The following is a 19639-nucleotide window of genomic DNA, read 5'->3' on the forward strand; positions in this document are numbered from 1 at the left end:
GTGAACTGAGAGAGGAAGACCCACCCTTAATGTGGGTGGGCACCATCCAATCAGCTGCCAGCACAGCTAAAACGAAGCAGGCGGAAGAAGATGGGATAGATAAGCAGGTTTGCTGAGTGCGCTTTCATCTTTCTCCCGTGCTGGATGTTTCCTGTCCTGTGACATCAGACTCCAGGTTCCTTGGCCTTTGGACTCTTGGACTTACACCAGTGGTTTGTTGGGGGCTCTGGAGCCTTTGGCCACAGACTGAAGGCTGCACTGTTGGCTTCCCTACTTTTGAGGCTTTCGGACTTGTACTGAGCCACTACTCACTTCGTACCTCCTCAGCTTGCCGATGGCCTATCGTGGGACTTCACCTTGTGATCGTGTGAGTCAATTCTCCTTAATAAACTCCCGTTCATATATACATCTATCCTATTAGTTCCGTCCTTCTGGAGAACCCTGACTAATACACCCTCCTAGTGGTTTTGAAGTGGTATCCCCTGGCGGTTTTGATTTGCATTTCTTTAATGACAAGTTATGTTGAGACTCCCCTTGTGCTTACTGGCAGTCTACATATCTTCTTTGGAGAAACGTTTATTGAAACCCTTTGCTCATTTTTATATTGAGTTATTTGTCTTCATATTATTAAATTATGAGAGGTATTTATAATTTTGAATTCAAGTCCCTTGTCTGATATATGATTTGCAAATATTTCCTTCTGTTCTGGAGGTTGTCTTTTCACTTTCTTGATGATGTTATTGGCAGCACAAAAATTTTACATTCTGATGTACCCCCATTGATCTACTTCTTTGTCACTTGTGTTTTTCAGAGTTTAAACCTAAGAAACTACTTCTATCTGTTATTCTAAGAGTTTTATAATTATTATTCTTACATTTAGGTCTATAATTAATTTTGAGTTAAATTTTGCTTGTTTTTATCTTTAGCCTGTCTACTCAGGGTTTACCCCTTTATCAGTAAAATTTACTTATTATTTAAAGATTGTCCTGTATTCCTCTTAGCTAGTTAGATTCGAACCCTTTATTGCCAACTATGAATGTGGCTTGGATACTGCTATCATTATTTGGGAAATTTACTTCTTTTTTGGTCTTAGCCAAGTACTAGTACCTTGGAGGTTCCCCCTCTGATTGCTTCATAAACCTTGCAGCTTTGAACAGGCACACAGCGTCCACAGCCATGGATGTGGGTGGTTTTATTTTTGATCTTTTGTAGTTATTTAGATCTTTTGATCTGAGTAGCTTATTGTTCAATCATCCTTTGGTCAGAAGTCGTGTTTAAGCTCCTTGTGTCGGTGAGCCTCCCCCTGTATTGATGGGTCATTGTGCAACATGAAGAATGCTTTAAATCCTTCCCATTTCCCACTTTGATCACTTCCGCGTGGGTGCAAACCAGCGCATGCGCACAGCCTTCTCGATGCTCAGGGTTGCCTCTGATCTCAGGACAGCTCTTCTTAGCTGTCCTTTCCCCTGATTTTCTCTTTTAAACTTCTGGCTGTTCTCCTGTCTTACTAGTATCACTGAAATGCCACTTTACTCTTAATTGCTTTCCACCAAGATCTTTATTACTTTTGACAATGCCCTTAGATGAAGTTCTTCATTCTCTGTTCTAAATAAAGTCAGTCCCCTCAAACAAAGCTGAGGAGCTCATTATCCTTAAGTCCTGACCTCTCTCTCGTCAGAACTTACATGGTACTGCACCCGAGCTGAGGGTAGACACCCGCCTTTTCCAGAGTCACATCCCTACTCCAGTAGAGGGCAGTGTTTGCGTTAGGTTTGAATGTTTGAAAGAAGAATGTTCCTCTCCAAAATTCATGTTGAAACTTAATCCCCAATGCAACAGTGTTAAGAGGTAGAACCTTTAGGAGGGGATGAAGCCATGATGGCTCCATCGTCATGAATGGATTGGGGCTTTATAAAAGGGCTCGAGGGGACAAGTTTCTCTCTTCCCTCTCTTCTCTCACGTGGGGGCACAGTGTTTGTCCCTTGGGAGGGTGCAATGTTCAAAGCATCATCTTGGAAGCAGAGAGCAGCCCTCACCGGACACCAAAACTGCTGGCACTCTGATATTGGACTTCCCAGCCTCAAGACAAGTGAAAAATAAATTTCTGTTGTTTATAAATGACTCAGTCTCACGTACTTTGTTATAGCAGCACAAACAAATTAGACGGAAACTGTGCCTGTGTTTGTGGGAAGTAGCAGACCCTGGTCTTCTTGGCTTGCCCCTCATGATGTGAAATTGAAGTCCCTTGAAAAAGATGGGGTGGGGTGATTAGGGCCCCAGTATTCTCAGCTTGCCACACCTGGGGCCACCTTTGGCTCCGAGAGTGGGAGCTGGATGGAAAAAGGCATAGCTGGTGCTCTATACCACACCTGCCTAGAATGGAGCTTCTGCAATGTGCGGTTGGTAGTAGAGGGTAAGAAAAGCAGGCAACCTGCCCCTCCAGGGATGAAACATGAAGCTGAGGGGAGAGGGCAGTGCAGTAACTCAGTGGGTTATGACTCAAATGCCCCACCTGGCTGCTGCTCTTACTGAGATTTAGTAGATTTTCTTGATTGAATATTTTACCATTTGCTATATGCCCTTTGGACAATTTCCAGACTTTAAATGATTGTGTTTTAAAATGTTCACCAGTTAAAAGGCTGGAAAAAGGGCCCCTGTTCTCGTTATTCAACCATTCTATAAGTCCTGCCTACACTACTCTTTTAATAGTTTTGAAATCTTGATTATTACAAAATACAGCAAAACTTTGTCTTCAATGTTCCACATACTGATTCAGAAATACAGCGCTCTTAGAAATCAAATATAAACCTACAAATATTAATAAAAGGATAGATCTTAATATTAAAGAATCTAGTATTTTCTTAAATTAGTTATGTGCTTTATTTGGCTATAGTTAAATGTTTAGTTTATTTACGCAGCCTAATTTTATTCACTAATACACCTATTTAGTGGCAATTACCAAGGACTCTAGAAACAAATTTCTGTGTGTATGCAGGATAAAAGTTTGGTCCCGAGTCAAGAGATTGCTTTATAATTGATAGATTGCTAATGTTAATTTAAAATAAATGCCACCCAATTTACTTGATAATAGTACTTATATAGCAATATTCATTTCTTGCAATTATGTATTTAAAATATATTGTCCATCAAGTATTATCTATTTAAAATATTATCTTCTACAGAATTGCTTTATTAATTTCTTTTACATTTTTTATGCTTAGCCAAGTTTATTTTATGAACATTACTTTTGTTATCAGTTCTTATCAATTTAATATATCAGCCACGTTAATAACAGAGTAGCCTAGGCAAAATCTTCCAAAACAGTTCTATCATCTTCCTCTTTATTGTATATCATATTTCTTAAACCTAACAATATAATTTTGTTTCAAAGTTTGTAGAGAATGGACTTCAATCTCTCTCTGAGATAAAATTATTATCTCGAAAGCTCAGGTGAGATAAAGATGAAATGAGTACAGGCAAACCTAGAAGGAAATATAAAAAGCAAGAGTTGTAAAAAAAAAAGTTTGAGAACACATTTCTTAGATTTTTATTAGGAGCTTTTTTATCTCTTATCTTCATATTAGAAGCATTAATACTTATGAGTTTGTTATCACATGAAATTTTGCAGTTAGAGACATAATTATATACACATATACACATATGTACATATGAACTATACACTGAAAGGGTTTCCCTGAGTAATGTAAATTGACATATAATTAATGTCTAACTCTATTGAAATTCATAGGATCACACTTATTTTTCATGCATCTTTTATTCACTATTACTTAGAAAATAGACTGTAGCAAAAGCCAATGAAAACCTCGGTTTGGAAACATAGATCAACAAAATATAAACTTGCCTGTATGGGCTACTGCAGGGACTTCAGGTTGTAGGAAAATTCTTGTGAAGACCCACTAAAAGGTATTATTCTGGTAGCTTTCCATTTTGTTTATTTGTTTTATTTGTGTATGCACACATGTGTACTCCTGTGTATCTATATCTAAATTTCTATCTGCAAATTTTGCTAATATATGATTCTGTAGTCAATTCAGCTTCTATAAAAGTTCTTGTGAGGACCCACTACAAGATACTATCCTGGTAGCTTTCAGTGATGTGTGTGTATTCTTATCTGCAAAATTTGCCTATATATAATACTACAGCAGCTTCAGCCTTTACAAAATGTCTTATGAGGATGCCCTGTAATATATTATCCAAGGAGCTTGAATGTGATTTACGTTGAGCTATTATTTATCTTTAGCCTTTCTGTCAGTTAAATTTCCTACATAACAACTCCAGAATTTGGTGTCTTTTAACGACAGCCAGTGATTCAGCCCATGATTCTGCAGACTGGCAGTTTGAATTGCGCTCAGTTGTTGGTTCTTTTGGCTTCTGTGTCTGTGATAAGCTATATGATTGGTGGCCAAGGCAAGCTGGATTATGAAGGCCTTGTCTGAGAATGCTATTGCCTAGACCCCTCTCCAGGTAATGGCTTATCATCAGGCAGGCTAGCATGCATCTATTCACATGATTACAGGGTTACAAATGCAATAAGAGAGTGAACATTAAGGTGTCAGCACTCCTCAAGCCTCTAGCTGTGCTACATTTGCTACTTTTCAATTGTGCAAGATAAATCACATGGTCACACTGAAAGTCAGTGGGAAAACAGACTCCACCCTTGATGACAGAAGCTGCAAGTTGCAATGCAAGGAAAATGAGTAGAGCAGGGAAACTTTGAGGCTGTTTTTGCAATCTACTCACCTTTGGACCTGTTGATTACATTTCATCTGAATAATACAGCAATTGAGTTTTTAGCTTATTGTTTAAAAAGCAAGAATGGCATCCTAATTGTATTGTTCTGAGTGGTAATTTTAAAACAATTTATTTCTTCAAGGATTAGTTTCTCTGGCTGTGGTGGTTGTTTTCTCCACTATTCTGAAATTAATACCTTGATCCTTGAAAACAAACAAATTGAGCTTCAGAATAGTATAAAGTGCACTGTAGATAAGTTTCTTGTTTTGTTTTTATTCTTTAAATATTTTTCTAGAGTCGTGTTTTTTTTCTTTGAGATTAAAACAATTTAACTCAAATTCTAATATAATTGAAATAGGACACGATCACATTAGTTTTCTCTTTCAAATATTTCTACTTAAAAATTACATGTATTAAAACAACCAGATGGATAGATATAGCTATGTGTGATATGTATATGTATGTATATAAAATATATGTGTGCATCTGTAGATCATATATTTTTATATATGTACATGTATAATTTATATGGATTTATAATATACAGTCATATATAAATATATACATCATGCATTTATAACATATATACATGTATGGAGCAAAATTAATGTTACTATGTGTTTGAATTATCCTAAAAATATAATAAAAGTTTAAGTCGATTATAAAAAATGTGACAGTGTAAAAAATCAAATCTTCCAAATATTATAAAACATTATCTTTTGGCTTATTTTATTTTTTTCCAGATAAAATAAAAATCTAGATGTCTTTAGATTTTATTTTTGGCACAGCATTTATTGCACCAGGAAAAATACGTGTTAAGTTACTTAAAATAATTTTTATTAAATTGTTTAAAATAATTGCTTGTGCTTTATTTTTACTAATAGCACCATTTTCTTCCCTCCATTGAATTTCAGCTCTCAAAACATAAAATTTACTAATTATTAATTTTTAATGCAGAGATTCTCAAACGTGGAATTGGGAAAAATTTCAGTGCTGTATTTAGTCGTGAATTATGTAGCAAATAATTTGTGCTGACATTTGAGATATATATATGTATGTATATAAAACTTCAAAACTTTAAAAAATATATATGTATAATAAAGTTATATCTATATATAATTTAGAGCAAAGGCAGTATTTTCTAGATAATAATGTCATTTTTACTTGTTGTCAGCTATATTTTTTTTTGGAATAAACTAGAATGAGGCAGCACCTGGTCCCAGGGAAATGCATGGGAATGTTGTATAGGAGAATGTTACTCTTCCTGTCTTTTAAGAGATGAGAAAAACAAAGTAGAGAAAAGCTACTTTAATCCACATGTTATATAAATTGAAATCTTAAGGAAACATAGCATCAAAGAATGTGTCATTACACTATTCACAATAAAAAATGAGAGCAGTTGAATTTGTCTATGAGTATCTCCACATATATTGCCCCACATATATTGTGGGACATAAATTTGCTGTTGCAAGGAGCAGGTGTCTAGAATTATCTCATTATTCTAAGAACCAAAGAAGGTTATGGAGACAGCACTAAGTAATCTTTAAAGAAAGCTCATAAATAGCTAACAGATAACGCTTCCATCCCCCGTTTCCACCAGGATTAGTCTAATAGTAGCTGAAACTATTCATCAAGCCATGGCCTCATCAAAGACAAGCTGAGATCCTTTCAAAAAATCCCATCTGTGATACTGTGATAATGCTTTTCCTTCCAAAATACTTCCACTTGTTCTTATCCCTGACACTTCCTTCCTCACATTGTTTTACACCATGAATACCACGGAAAAAAGGAATATAAGCAGCAAAATGTGCTATGGATTTTCAATTTAACCACAAATCTCTGCATCCTAACCCCCTACATTTTTTAAGGTCAGTCTTCCTCTTTTCAACATATATAATAGAAAATGTTAAAATGCACATTTCCAAAGAATAGTATACATAATATTTATCTATTTTCCAAAATAAAATCTTAATTCAGCTTCTCATACACAACAACGTCAGTCAGAATTCCATTCTTGCTCTTCTTGTTGAGGTTGAGGGGTTTTCTTGATGATTTTCTTTGCTGATGCTTCTTTGACAAAAATACCTTTCTATTTTATTTTTTGCCTTACTGCTTTTAAAATTATTATTTTTAATTGATGCGTAGTAATTTTATGTATTTATAGGACACAGTATGATATTTCAATACAATATATAATGTATACAATGTGCAATAATCAAATTAGAGTAATTAGCATATCCATCACCTCAAATGTACTATTTCTTTGTGCTGGGAACATTCAAAATCCTGTCTTCTAGCAATCAGGAAATATATAAAGTAAATGATTATTAACTATAGCCACCCTACAGTGTATAGAACACTAGAACTTATTCCTCCTATCTAGTTATAATTTCATATCTGTTAAACAACTTTTCACTATCTCCCCCAAACCTCTACCTTTCTCAGCCTCTAGTAACCACTATTCTACCTACTACTTCTATGAAATCAACTATTTTAGCTTTCCCATATGAATGAGAACATATATTTATCTTTCCGAGCCTGGTTATTTGACTTAATGTCCTGCAGTTCCATCCATGTTGCTATTAATGACATGATTTCATCCTTTTGTGGCTGAATAGTATTCCAATATGTGTATAGCACATTTTCTCTATCCAAGCATCCTCTGATGGACACAGGTTTATTACATGTCTTGGCTACTATGAATAGTGCTGCAGTAAACACAGAAATGCAGATATCTCTTCAATATATTTATATCCTTTCCTTTGGATATATAGTTCTGTTTTTAGTTTTCTGAGGAACATCCACACTGTTTTTTATAATGGCTTACTAATTTATATTTCCACCAACAGTGTATAAAAGTGTCCCTTTCTCTGCATCCTTGGCAGCAATTGTATAATAAATTATGTCTTTTTGATAATTGCCATACTAAACGGGGTGGGAAGATATCTCAGTTGGTTTTGGTTTGCATTTCCAATGACATTCTTTACATCAATCTAAAAAACAATTCTAAAATTTGTATAGAACCACACACACAGAAAAAGAAAAAAAACCAAGGAGCCAAATAACAATCCTGAGCAAAAAGAGGAAAGCTGGAGGCCTCACACTATCTGACTTCAAAATACACTACACACCTATAGTAACCAAGACAGCATGCTACTGGCATAAAAACAGACACATACACCAATGGGACTGGATAGAGAACCCAGAAAGAAATCCATGTATTTACAGCCAATTGATTGTCAACAAAATCTCCAAGAACATACACTGGAGAGAGGGCACCCTCTTCAATAAATGCTGTGGGGAAAACTGGATATCCATGTGCAGACAAATGAACCTAGACCCCTATCTCTCACCATATACAAAAAAAAAATCAACAAAAATAGATTAAAGACATAAATGTAAAATCAGAAAGTATGAAACTATTAGAAGAAAACAGGGGAAAGATTTCAGACATTGTTTTGCAGGAAGATTTGATGATGAAGACCTCAAAAGTACAAGCAACACAAGCAAAAATAGAAAAATGGGATTATTTAAACCCAAAAAACTTCTATATAGGGAAAAAACAATCAATAGAGTGAAGAGACAACCTGCAGAGTTAAAAAAAATTTGCAAATTATTTATTCAACAAGATATTAATATCCAGAATATACAAAGAACTCGACTTGATGGCCAAAAAGTAATAATCTGATTTGAAAATGGGTGAAGGATCAAAATAGCCATTTCTCAAAAGAAGTCATACAAATTGTCAAGTATATGAAAAAATGGCTAACATCACTCTTTTAATTTCTGACAAACATAAAGTAAATGCCAAATTTTTTTATCTTAAGATTGTTGTTAGTATAAAATGTGATAATGTAAATATCAGACATAGACTCTATTTCTAAATCACTAGATTTTTGGAACAAATTCTTCACCATTAAACTGATTATGAGGATTCATAATGTATAGTAAGAGCATTTTTTAATAAGGTTAAGTAGGATTAATTTCTGCCTCTGATCCTTAAATGATGTGTTAACTTACGTAAGTCACTTAACCTGTCTATATCTGTTTCTTTAGATGAAAAATAAACAAATAATATATAAAAAGAACTATTTTGATAACTAAACAAGTAAACAAGTGAAAAAAATTGTAACTGCATTAGCTCATGTTCACTATTTAATAAAATTTAGTGTGCATGAGTGTTTGTACATGCATATGTAAGTTAATAGCATATTATAAACATTTAATTGAGCCAGAAAATATCAGCTTATGCTATAGGATATTTATATTTGTATTGTATTTGTTGTATAAAGATTTCATTTCAGATTTCATATATACAAATATAAATCCAACATTTTGGCCCCAAACTGACTCAATACATATTTTCTATTTAAATTATTCCAATTACAAATTCAGTACACCTAAATCAATACTCAGCTCTCAGGAATTTGTAGGCCACACATTCAAACAGAAAGAAGACATTGTACCTTACGTTTATTTCAGAAAAACAAACAGCTCTAGTTACTTCAAGAGAAATTAAGTTATTATAGTTGGAACTTAACATTATACAACCAAAAAGCGGACTGGAGAAGGAGTGGTTGAAGAAATATTTTTGGCTTTCAGGAAAGCTGGAAGAAAACTGCTCTGATAACCCTTGACGACAAGCTTCATGCAGGCAAAGTGGTTGATTCTCAGGAGAACAAGCAGAAGCTTCTGGAAAATGCCCATGACTCTCTGCTAATGCTTGCTCAGCGTTTGGGCAAGTCAACTTTATACCTAGAGCTCATTCGCTTCAGAACCAGTGTCTCTAAATTTTTTATCACTAAATATTAAGGTACGTGGACAATATTTTTTTTAAACCTGCCCTGTAACCCTAAGATTTTATAACTTTGTAAAATTTTGTACTTTATTGCCATTAAAGATCAAAATGTATGGAAATAGCATGAGTTACAAAGATGCCTCAGCATGCCTGTTACATTGCTGCAGTGTCATTTTCCAAAAATATTCTATTTAAACTCAAGAAAATCGCCACTGTTTCTTTCTAACACCTGTCAGCAACTGCTCATAGCTCACTGATGTAACTGTTTTTGCATTCTGACACGTGAGGTCTACTCACATTTTGTAAGACATGTCACTGTCAGAAGCTAAAAATAAAAAGGCAAATGTGACAGCCCTGGTGCCGCCATGCCTAAGAGCCACAGGTAATTGTGATCAAGAGGCGTATTTTTAAATGTTGCAAAAATATCAAACTTCTATTGCTTCCTTTCAATTTTTTTGTGATTTTTATTGAATTTCATCTTTTACTATTAGCCAAAAATTGTTCTATGGTTGTAACCAGTGAAAACTACACAAGATTATTTTTCTCAGGAAAAAAGACTGATATAGTTTTGAAATCTTTTGTTGAGAAAGCTACACTAAATTGAAATCACTTGGCTTAGCTACTTCTGAGGAAAGGCCAGACAGCAACTGTAATGGAGGCTATAAAAATGCATGGGAAGCCAAGTAATTCACAAGTGATTAATGATAATGGTAATACAGAAAAGACCTTTGGTAATAAATACACAACTGAGTTTAGAAAATATAACAAAGAGTAATTAAACTGAGTTGTAAACAATAAGCATGTAAAAAAGATACCAAAAATAACAGATTTTGATATTATGTTTGTGATCGTATTACCGAAAGCATAAATTGTTGCATAAATGGAAGGACTGGTATGATTTAAGTACTTTTGAAGCAGAAAACTCATTTAGTTATTTTACGAGATAAAGACACTCATTGTAAATCATTCCTACATTTGTATGAGGGCAAAATAAATTGCCTTGATAAAATCAAACTGATTTAAAGTACAATTCTTTAATAGCACTGGATGAATTTAAAGTGTCTTATATCTTCGATCAAGGCTAAACCAAATTTCTCTCACACACGGAAGTGCACACTAACACTCTCACACACACACACATACACACACACTCTGATACAAGTATACTCATAAACGTAAACCTGGTGATCTCTCCTCAAAGACAAATTCACGCCCTACTTCCATAAATAATTATTTTGCTTTAGGCAGTTATAACTTGAATCCAATTTTGAGTTTCACATTAACGCGAAATGTCTTACAATAACAACCAGAAAAAATAGGTCTGTTACAATTGTAATAAAGATCTAAAAGAAGTCTAAATTTTACACCTACAATTTGATGAGAATTAAAACAATAAAAAATATGTTTCATATGGAAAGAGATATTATAGTTTCTAAAGTGAATTCCAGCTCATTTTTGAACTCTCAATACTTTTGTGAGATATACAGTGCAGTAACTGTTATTGTAGGGAAAGTAAAGCTCAGAGGCATAATTGATTTGCTAAAAGTCACAAAACTAGCAAATGACAAAAACAAGCCACTAAATCTGCTCTGAAGGCTCTAGTCGAGGACAAATAGTCTTTCCCCTATTTCAAGATCCTTCTTGAAAAATTCAAGCTAAAATGGAAGTAAAGAAAATAAATTAATATACTGTATTATATAGAAAGAAGGATAATTGATATTTTATAATTTTTAACATAGCCCATTTTGTCCTATTAACCACATACTGCAACACATATGTTGTAGCTAAAGAGTTGAAGCCATGTCACATGGTTATAATGTGCATTTATTTTGTCATTCTTCTGCAGTCCTGTTACTGGATCAAGGTTAAGACTTTGAGTTGCTGGTCAAATTTTCAAGTATTTTTATTTTTTATGATATCTAGTAATACACATGGAATGTTTCTCAGAATTCATCTTGGTAGATTTATCTGTAATTTCGTTTAACATGGGGGTCTGTTTGCTTCCTTATTTATTCCTTGTCCTTCCTCATCTCTGCTAGGTGTCTCAGGGGCCTGAACGCTAGAGTCTTTCTGTATCCGTCTCCCCTGTCACCTTACTTTTTTCTGGGTTATGCCTATGGCAAGCACTGACTAGGGAGGGACTGGCGAACAGGTGATTCCAAGAAGTCCAGTTACTTCTTCCCCTCCTGTTCTGTCCTAGGAGGCATGTCTGGCAGACAAAGTCTCTGACTCCAGCCTCTACCTGGTGATCCTGGGCTCCAGGCCCTAGTACGTCCTTGCAGTTTATGGAAGTGGAAACTTCTAGCAGTTGCTAATTCCTGGGTTGCATTACCTTCTTTTATTTGTCAGCTCAGCCATCTTTATAGTTTAACTAATACCTTGCTTTACATATCCTTCATGTTAGACACAGACATTCTGTTTGTGACTAATACTACCCAAAATAACATAATTGTTGTTTATTAAATGAGCCAGTTTTGGTCATCAGAGTGGAGAGCTGGTTTGTATATATTGCATTAATCAAAATGATGTAAAAATAAGGATCATAATATTATGATACAATAAAATAATAGCATATATAGAATATCTTTAACTGATACCACTCTGCAGCTCTTTTTCAATTGACGTAATTTCTACTGTAGACATAAAGGATAAGTTAAATTTTAAAATAGCATGATTTACAGAAATTTCTTTTTTGACAAATGCACATTGTACTATGGTTTTCAAAATGCACCTTTTAATAATTTTTTTATTGCAGTTACCTAAAGAAAATAAATTTCATTATATAAATTATTAGAAGTCAAACAGCCCCCCATATTCAATAGTATTTCTATGTGATATGAAATTAATAAAAGTGTTCAACTTTTAAGTTGTTTAATATTGCTATGCTCTGGAAGAGTCTTGTAAGCTAAAAAATGCACACATTTGTGTAGCATAGAAAAAAATTTAAGTGTGCTCTCAGGCTGAATATATATTACAGAACTTAGTTCACCAGGGATACATTGCATTGTGGTTCTGCTATATTTGGATGGATGCATCTCTTCATTTACAGCCAATAGGGAAATAAAAGCTCACTGCTGCTACACAATGAGGTAATAAACAGCATAAATAGTCCATATAACTTCTAGTTATGCATCATCTATCCAATAACAATCCACATAATACATGAAAAAGTAATATTACTCTTTTTGAAATAAATGTTTATACAGAGACAATTATTTTTTTCCTTTCAATGTATTGGGTGAGGTTTTAATGTCTTTATATCTCAAATTTACTTGTTTTAATATTCAATAATAATACCCTCCCTTGATTTCAGCTTACACAAATATTCTTTCTGAATCTCTATTACTCTTCTTTGTCAATTCCATGCCTTTGTTTAGTTGCTGTTTATTTTACTCTTTTGTTCCCTTCTTATTTAGACTAATTATATCGTTTTTAGCCTTTTTATTTTTGACATTCATTTTCTAACATTGGAAACTGTGCTCATCATGTTACGCCTTAAACAAGCTTGTGTTTAGATTTCTTCTTTGTAAGAAATTACACATTAATTCTACCAAAATACTGGTAAAATTTTTACATTTTTTTCCTTGATTGCTTCCACTTTTCTCCCAAAAGTGGGTAGCTAAAAAGTATTCTTCCCCATAAAGACTCCTACACCCATCTTTTCTTCCCCCTGTCCCTTTTTTTAAAGTAAAGATGAGGTGTCACTATGTTGTCCAGGCTGGTCTAGAACTCTTGGGTCTAAATGATCCTCCCATCTTGGCCTCCCAAAATTGCTGGGATTACAGGCTTGAGCCATCACACCTGGCCCACACATCTTTTCTTCTCCTTTTGCTTTGCCACCATCTAGGACTCTTAACTTCTCGTTTTTCTTCTAGTGTAAAGTTGTAACTCTACACTGTACTGGTATCATGTGACTGTATTTTTTAAATGACAATAATAAGAAAGTAATGCCATGGTTGTCTCTTAATTGTTTACACTGGTTTCCATCTGTCATCCTTTCTTTCGAAGTAATCTTTCTGAAATAACTTATGATTCCATTCCAACTTCCCTCCAACATTCACCCTCAGATACTTTCAATGATTTCTTGTTTCTTACAAGATAAAATTTAGTCTCATCAATTTGGCCTTCAAAATGTTTTAATTAACTTGCCTTGGCTATGTATTTAAAATTTTTGTTACTACTCATTATAACTTTACTAAAAAACATTCAATTTAGCTCAACCATTTCCATTCATGCTTCCTTGAATGTGGTGAATTTTGCATTATAATTGCTTTGCTCACATGTTTTTCTCTGATAGGAGAGGGGAGTGAAGAGGAGGTACAGGGAAAGGGAAAGGGGAAGGGAGGAAGGGAGGAAAGAGAGAAAGGCGGTTAACATGTGTGAGCACTTTCTATTTATCAAGCACTCGGAAGTGAGTTAAAGAATGAGTATTTGAGCAATTTTTTCCCTATAAAAAGCTGGACATTTTCATACGGAAAAAATTATAATCTAGATGTTTCTAAGATATCAGTGGATGCTAACATATTTAAGAAACTAACTCCGTGGAGAAAACCGTTTTCTCAGAACCTTTTTCAAAAGGTGTACAGTAAACAGATAATTTTATGAGCGCTTGATAAGTATGAAAGCTAAAGTATGTCATCTGTAACCTTGCTTTTTCTCTCCTACACAGCCTTCACCCTACTCTCTAATTAACTATCAAGCCAATGTTTAAAGAACAATAATTCTCAGAGACACCAAAATATTAGATAGCAAAGCAGGCCAATGAATTTTAATTGTTCCCTTGTTATTATATGAAATGCTTTAAAATACATTATTTTATGTAATACTTATGAAACCCTTAGAGTTAGTATTCCAATGTTGCATATGGGCATAGCTAAGCTGGACTATAATTAGTGATACTGTACTGTATACTTACAAGTTGTTAAAGTGGTAGATATCAAATGGCCTCACCACACACACACACACACACACACAAATGGTAACTCCATGAGGTGATGGAAATGTTAACTAGCTTGATCATTGTATTAGTCAGGGGTCTCTGAAGGGACAGGACTAATAGGATAGGTTTATATATGAAAGGGAGTTTATTAGAGTATTGAGTCTCACAGTCACAAGCTGAAGTCCCACAATAGGCCATCTGGAAGCTGAGGAGCAAGGAAGCCAGTCCAAGTCCCAAAACCTGAAAAGTAGGAAAACTGAAAGTGCAGCCTTCAGTCTGTGGCTGAAAGACCCAGAGCTTCTGGCAGATCACTGGTGTAAGTGCAGGAGGGGAAAGCCTAAAGAACTTGAAAGTCTGATGTTCGAGGGCAGGAACCATTTGGCACGGGAGAAAGATGAAGGCTGGAAGCCTCATCCAGTCTAGTCCTTCTGCGTTCTTCTGCCTGCTTTAATCTAGTCATGGTGGCAGCTGATTAGATGGTACCCACCCACATTAGGGGTGGGTCTGCCTCTTCCAGTCCACTGACTCAAGTGTTAATCTCCTTTGGCAACACCCTCACAGACACACCCAGCAACAATAGTTTGCATCCTTCAATCCAACCAAGTTGACACTCAATATTAACCATCACAATCGTGGTATCATTTTATAATATATATGAATATCAAAACACATTGTATACCTCAAATATATATATATATAGTCAGTTATACCTCAAAAAAGCTGGAGAAATAGAATAAAAATGATGAAGGCATGTTTTCAGGATCACTAAGTTCAGAGTTGCAAGACAACTTTTCCCTTCTTATGCTTGATGCTTCTGAAGAATTATTCAAGACTTACTATTATTTGTGAACCTAGTGCAACCCGTACATGTAACATATTCTTGCTTATCTTGTTACAAGTCTTATTGTTTTTCAATAAAGCTATTATTTCTGGATTTAGTCAGGATTTCTCCTTCATGACTCATCTACCTTCTTTCCTTCTGGACAATTTCATATAATAAAAAATCAGATATTTTCATTGTGCAATAAGGTACATTTTGCTTTATACATAAATGGAATATTATGTTTATACCTCATTAAATGATAGACCATTGTTGTATTTTAATAAATGGACATTGGTAAGAAAATTATCCAGAACTACCAAATTATAGGAGTTTATGCACCTGAGAAAACTCAGGTAAATGTCTAAAGTTAGCTTCTATAAAACAGCACTGGAGTTGTTTGAAACTTAGTAAATATCATTCAGAATTCTGAAGTGAAAGAAATAATTGGCAACTTCTGTCAAGTACACAAGTTTCTCCCTTGAATGAAATTATCTGTTTACAGAACCACTCTAATCAGGAAGAGGCCATTCTGGGTTACAAGACAGATGCAGTAAAGAAATAAATGCCCCCTTGGTGAAATGAAGAAGTTATTGCATTTCTTCATTACTAGACCAGAACAACAAAGCCAAAGGCAGTAAGAGAATAAAATTGATTACAGACTGTATTCCCCATGTGGAATAAGGGATTGGATAGCTGTTTATTTTATTTTGCCACTATAACTAAAACTCTTCTAACTTATATTTTCACTTATATTTCAGTCCTAAGATTTTTTTTTTCCTTTCAATATTGTAGGCCTTTCTAGATACATTTGCAGAAAAAAAAAATTTACCTTGAAACTAAATCATTGTTCTAGGATTTGGACATTGGTGGAAAAATGGTGGAGTCTTGGATGTGTAAGTGAAGTCTTCTGGGAATGTTATAAAGAAAGCTAGAGCTAGCCAAGTTTCTCTTAGTTCAATAATAATGCAGAAATCAAGAATCTGTGGATTTCTTCTAATATCTATTCTTTGACTCAGTTTTTTTTTTAGACTGAGTCTCGCTCTGTCGCCCAGGCTGGAGTGCAGTGGCACAATCTTGGCTCACTGCAGCATTCCCCTCCTGGGTTCAAGCGGTTCTCCTGCCTCAGTCTTCTGAGTAGCTGAAATTACAGGTGCACGCCACCACGCCCAGCTAATTTTTGTATTTTTAGTAGAGACGGGGTTTCACCATGTTGGCCAGGCTGGTCTTGAACTCCTGACCTAGTGATCTGCCTGCCTCGGCCTCCCAAAGTGCTGGGATTACAGGCGTGAGCCACGGTGCCTGGCCCTAATATCTATTCTTAAAGAGTTCTTTGAACGAAACTGATTTAAGAGATTGCCAGTACAAGGTATCCCCTAGGGGATGGTAGAGGACTTTGTATCACACTATGCGGAGAAAAGGTATTGTCCTTTGTGTCAACAGAGAATACAGCAAATATACCCGTACATTAGATTACTAAAAACAGTGCTGGGATGTTTGCAGTCCCACTGCTTCCTCACGGCTTCAGAGAACATCAGTGGGAGATGGGGCCAATGACTGCAGCCATGGACAGGACACTTGGAAACAGAGGGAAAAAGCAAGAATATGAGGATTCCAAAGAGATACTTAATGCCTTTCCCGCTCAAGTTTTCCACAAATAACTTTGAGAATTCCAGCATAATCTCTTTTCATAAATAAAGATCTAACTTTTAAAGGGGTACTTGGAATAGATGGATTCAGAGCCCAATTTTATTATCTATATTGTTATTTCATATCTGTATCTATGGATCTCTGTATTTGTATATATCTATACTCCAATGAGAAAATATGGAAATCATCTAAACTCATCTGTTCATTTAACACCATAACATTTTAAACACAATTTTAAATGCTGTGAAATAATCTTATTTATAAAATTAGAGAAAAATTATAAATAAATTGTCAAAAATAAGAATCAATAGTCTTTCAAAAGAGCAATACCCATCGAGACCATCCTGGCTAACATGGTGAAACCCAGTCTCTACTAAAAATACAAAAAAATTAGCCAGGCGTGGTGGCGGGAGGCTGTAGTCCCAGCTACTCGAGAGGCTGAGGCAGGAGAATGGCGTGAACCCGGGAGGCGGAGCTTGCAGTGGGCTGAGATCGCACCACTGCACTCCAGCCTGGGCGACAGAGCCAGACTCCATCTCAAAAAAAAAAAAAAAAAAGAGAAATATCCAGAAATACTGGAATTGTTTATTCTAATAGTGCCCACATGGCTCAAAAAGAGAAAATAGTATAATTGACAATATAATTGAATTACAGAAAAAAATTTAAAATATTGCCAATAGCGAGAAAGCTTATGTAATACAGCAGCCATGTCAAATACAACACTAAATATCACAGAGATAAACAAAATCTACTTAAATATAATGAACATAATTTTCCAAAAGATGGAGCAAATATCTTAAATTGTAAAAAATATTTAAGGAATGAGAGATGGATAGTCAGCATTATTATGCAATATAGACATGAGTTTCTAATAAATAGAATGAGAAAAAATTGGAATAAGGGTATATTTAGTATTGAAAGATAAAAAATAACTTTTGTTTCTAATAATACAATTATATATATGGAAAATCTAAGAAACTGTAGAATTGTAGATGTATCAATAAGACATATGATAATAAAAACCAGCATAAAGCGACTGATTTATAATTATTATAATCACATTGTACAAAGATCTATAGCTTTACTGTAACAATAAGATTTTCTAAGTGATACAGCTAATCCCTTGACAATAAAAAGGCAAAATCTGCAATTTGTAAGAATAGATGTTTACAAATCTACGATTTGTCAGAATAAATAAAATTCATATTTTTTTCAAGGAAGAGAACCATAAAATCTTATTTAAAGAACTAACAACTAAACAAATAGAGAGTCCTAACATGAAATTAAAATATTAACAGGGCTTTTTCTGGAAGTGAATAAAATTGATTTTAATTTGTATTTTAAAAAGCAATTACTATATGCTGTTTAGTTTGGACTTTTGTGTCTCTGTCTATGAGTGAAGTCAGCCTGTACTTTTTCTTCCCTAAATCATCCTATAATGTCATTTACAATTATGAATCAGTAAAAATTTAATTTTTTAGAGAAATAATCAATTTCATGGTTTTTACTCACATATATTTTAAAAGAACATTTACTTACTTTATAAATTATACTTTCTTCTAATTATGACCCTGTTTTTGTTTTGTTTTGTCTTTCAGGTATTTTTATTGTTTTTATTTTGTTTCATTTGTTTTTTTTTTGGAAGGAGGAAGGTAATAGGTAAACCAGTGTTTGATTTAGTAGTTGTTTTAAATCTCCATTTTCTGTTTCAATTATTTCTGGTCTTTGTTTTATTATTTAATTTTTTCTATTTTTCTTCTGCTTATTTTGGTGTTCTAATTTTGAAGTTATGTTTAGTTTATTACTATTAGACTTCATTCAAATATTTATGAAAATGTCGCATATGTTTGAAAATGTAGCATTACATATATTTACATTTAATTTATATTTAGCTCCTAGCACATATCCAGAAACATATTACTAGTTAAATGGCTATCTGTGAATATATGACCAAGACCTTGGGAATGTAATATAAGTGGATTTAGGTTGTAAAAATTGTGTAGGTTTTATAGGTGAAACTGCAGGAATACCATTTCATGAATAAGGCAACTTCAGCATGCATTCTACTGCATTACTTTGAAATTGCTGACATTAAATCAATATTTAAAAGTTAGTAGTGTTTGACAGTTATTTAGAAAAAAAGTTTTAATTATTTTGCTATATAACCAAACATCCAGATGAATATCCCAAAAAAGCTAAAAAAATTGCTCAGTTGTAAAAAGTAATCAAAACATACCAAATAAACTAATTCCTCAGTTTCAGAATGGAAATTAACATGAAAACTACCTTGTAAAGGTGATAAAATCTGTTTTCTGACAACATATTCAAGCACATGTTCGATGTGTTACTTACCAGTCAGGGCTAAAAATAACAGAAGCTGGTGAACATAAATCCAAAAGCATGTCTATCAAATAGAAGCTTTCATATCAAGATTGGATCAACAAGCATTCATTTCTTTAAGAAATTAATTGCAATAACCCATTCTTCACACCTGAGTCATTTATTAAATAACTCTATAACTAAAACACCTTGACATCCACAATTTATTATTTTACTATTTTAAACAATATTTTATTTTTTATAAACAATATATTTTGGTGTATACTTTTCTTAAATTAGATAGGTATTTATTTTTAAATTCTATGCATGCTATCTAGAAAATTGTTAACTCTCATTTTTT

Source organism: Gorilla gorilla, chromosome 22, assembly GCF_029281585.2.
Source record: "Gorilla gorilla gorilla isolate KB3781 chromosome 22, NHGRI_mGorGor1-v2.1_pri, whole genome shotgun sequence".
Classification (NCBI taxonomy): domain Eukaryota; kingdom Metazoa; phylum Chordata; class Mammalia; order Primates; family Hominidae; genus Gorilla; species Gorilla gorilla.